General features: G+C 44.1%; 1 non-coding gene across 1 annotated transcript; it reads left to right on the forward strand.

Moving 5' to 3' along the window:
- Positions 1-3,014: 3,014 nt before the first annotated feature.
- TRNAG-GCC lies at positions 3,015-3,085 on the forward strand. The gene has a single exon. It is a non-coding gene; the product is annotated as a tRNA-Gly (tRNA).
- Positions 3,086-3,542: the final 457 nt, after the last annotated feature.

Here is a 3,542-nt window from a genome sequence, read left to right on the forward strand (position 1 = left end):
GAATATACTCAGCTGTGGGATCGATCTTCAAATTACCTTCAATTGGTTACAACCTAAAGAAGCTAGAACAACTAATCTAGTACCGCTATTGCGTAAAAAATTTAACCATCACCAAGCTAGAACAACCCATCTAGCTTAAGAAACCTACACAACTCACAATTTCATACGCTCATAGTAATCATCCATAGCTAGTAATTCTTCCTTTGCGTACCTGCATTACCACTGAAGTAAACTGTAGCTAATAGTTAGAAAGTTAGACCAAATTAGGAATCACCATTACAAAGTATAACCGATTATTGGCACTGCAACATTCTTGAGGCAGAATCTAAAGAAGCACCACCATAGAAATCTCTAATAGCAAGGAATATTTCCATTCTTGGTCAGTGAATCACATACGGATGGCATTAAACCAATTGAAAACTGTAAATAGGTATACCTAAAGCATTCTTTTATTTGCCAGCTCCAATGCTTCCTCAAAGCGCCCGCTGACTGCTGTCCGTCAAATATCAAATGATTGGTCTGCTGCCTGTTGGAGCAGCAATTTCTGCAAAATCGACAGCACCAGATGCAAACATTCCATTGGCCTTTAAATCCAAATTGAAAAAATAAATAGTGAATCAATCCAGCCAAGCAAGGTAGGACAAGCCAAGACGTACAAGGTTCACGGCAAGCTGTGCGCCCGGAATCCATCCAGCTGCCCGAGTGCTTGCTTATGTAGCCGTCCAGAAGGTTTAGACCAATGTCTACGCGGTAAAATTAATCAGTAGCTTGCTTAGCATGCAGTTGTACGTACGTGTGCTGTTCTCGGGAAGATCCAAGCCAAGTGCCTCAAATCCAACATACCCAGGCATATGGAGGGCACGAACTGTCATGGAGGCGCAATCCAACATACCCATGAATTTAGGATTTGTAATAGAGGCGCAATGCATCGAGTCTGCGACAACATACCAAATTTTCCTCTCCTCTAATCCGGCGGCTTGCGAGGTCTCGTTCTGGGTAGGGATAGGGAAGATGAGAAGACGGGAGATGATAAGAGGGGATGGGAGGTGCTGCCGGCACATTCGTCGGTTCTGCGACGGCTTCGGTGGCGGAGGAGGATCAGGCGACAGCGTGGGTCGCGGCCTTGCAGTTAGCGAGCGAGGGGATCCGCTTGAGATCACTTTCCTTCTTTTTTCCTGCCCTCTGCGTGATTGTAGGGATTGCATAGGTGCGGGGCGGAGATTCCCATCCCTCTGCGGTGAAGCATGTTCAGCCAACGTAAAATACTAAATGCACACCGGAGAATAGATTAGATTAAGGCTGGCTATTAGATTAAATTTAGCGGGTCTAATCGTACGGTGACAATTCAGCTGTGTACATCTGCGGTGTGGCTTTAAGAAAGAATTAGTTTGATTTTTTATTAGTAGTAGAGAATCTTTTTCTTTTTTGAGAATTTCTTCTCTCTAATCTGGTAGAATATCTGCTACATTTGCAATGTGCGATTGTAATCTAATTAGCTACTTTTGTTGTTAAATGAGCATTGTTAAAAATTGTACAGTATGCATTAAAAGCACAGGCTGCAGCATTTGGCAGACATTAAACTGGTTGGAAATCTCCACGGCTGATGCAACGAAAATGATCTAATTTCACACTGGTGCAGGATTCTCCTGATGGGAGTTATCTGATGGCTGTAGAGGATCGTTCTTGATCTAGTTTCACACTGGTGCAGGATTCTCCTGATGGGAGTTATCTGATGGCTGTAGAGGATCGTTCTTGATCTAATTTCACACTGGTGCAGGGTGGCTCAGAGGTTGTCTGACAGACTACAATTCTTTTTGTTTTTTGCAACTCCTTTCATCTTGTGGCAAATAAGATGCACACAATTTATTTTTAGCTGCACTAGTACTAGTCACGGCAAAAATATCCAAAGGTAACAGAAGCCAACTGACCACATGCATGATCCATACATTCATCTACACCTGTTCCAGGAGCTCGATCGCTGATAGATATTTGCTTCACGGCTCAAGCTTTTATACAACACCTACCGGTCCATGGATCACATGCTTGGCTTGGTTGGTCGACTTGTCGTCGAGACCGATTAGGAGCCTTCATCCGGCACGACGTGTCACACTGCATCCACGTGTGCAAAGTAATCAAGATTCAGCTTACGATTTTCTTACTACAAGCCCAGTGCATGATCGTCTGAACTTTGCCACTGCTGAGAGTAAGAGTAGCAATGAGGTGTTTCACTACTGAGCTGGGAGAGAAAATAGACGAAGGTAGCGTGGAACTAGTGGCTGAACAAGTATGTTCAGGAAGGAAAATAGGTGCGGAGACTGATTTCTGCAGAACTAATCTTCGTACATAGGACCTGAATACCTATTTCTTCACACACAAATGATGACATACATCACTAGTGTTACATCAAGTTGGTAAGCCAAATGCTCTATGGAAGACTAGGTTGAGCTCACCTTTCAACACTTCCCTACAGCTGCAGATTAACCCTTTGAAGCATTATTGATTGCTTGCTTAAGAGTTTGAATCCTTATCCACAAAATCATGTCCCAGATTAATGCGCCAGAGCAGTGTTAGGACTACTTAGCAAACTGTCAGCTGAAACAGAGGTGGTCCCTTGCTTCTACTGTCTTAAGACCACACAGGACACATGAGTTCTTTCCTATGCCACATGGCGCTTGTATTCAGTCTGTCTGTTAACTAAAACGAGTAGTAGCCAGATAAATAAATTTGACGGGAACACTGAATCTTTGATTTTGAGAAGGAACTCTGCACCATTGACTTGGAGAAAACACTAGGTGGCTTGCCTACTGAAGTAGTAGAATATTGAGGAAGGAAAATGTGTGTTAAGAGTCCCAGTAGAGTAGTGTTACATGAATGGCACATGGTCCTTATTTTTGGCGCCACGAGACTTGCATCCCTTGCTCTTCTGCTGTATGACTGTTTCGAGCTTATAATCAAAGAGGCAGTCCCACTGATTGCGATTAGTAGAGGTCTCTCGAGTGACAGCTCATCAAATGGCACCAGTGGTCTAGTGGTAGAATAGTACCCTGCCACGGTACAGACCCGGGTTCGATTCCCGGCTGGTGCATTCTGTTTTCTTTTTTTTCCTTAAAAGGAAGATCTTGTCAACGGGGAAAATAGTTTGGACCATGCAACGAGGAACCACGGTCCTCTCACGGCTCAGTCTTAGATTTTGTGGAAGATAGACAGCAGGTCTGACTCTCTCCTCCGCGGTGTTGAACAAAGCCTGCAGTCTGTCGAGCACGGGGATGATCACGATTCATACAGTTTCTGCCTTGTTGATCTCTTATTGGTCATTCAATCGGCTCATAACATTGCTTTAGCTATGGTGCTTTGGCGGAGTTGGTGTGTCAGGTTGCTTGTCTTTCTGTGTTCAATGGTCTTTCGGCAGCGACAGTGGTCAGCCACGAGCATCGACCATGATGTGTGCATGGGCCATCAAAGACTTTATTATTTCTATTTTAGGGTTTCCGGGTCCTTTCGATGAGTTTTGAGTGTATGTGCTACGTTTCAGTGAATATGTG

The sequence above is a fragment of the Triticum dicoccoides genome, unplaced genomic scaffold, assembly GCF_002162155.2.
Source record: "Triticum dicoccoides isolate Atlit2015 ecotype Zavitan unplaced genomic scaffold, WEW_v2.0 scaffold21265, whole genome shotgun sequence".
In the NCBI taxonomy this organism is placed as follows: domain Eukaryota; kingdom Viridiplantae; phylum Streptophyta; class Magnoliopsida; order Poales; family Poaceae; genus Triticum; species Triticum dicoccoides.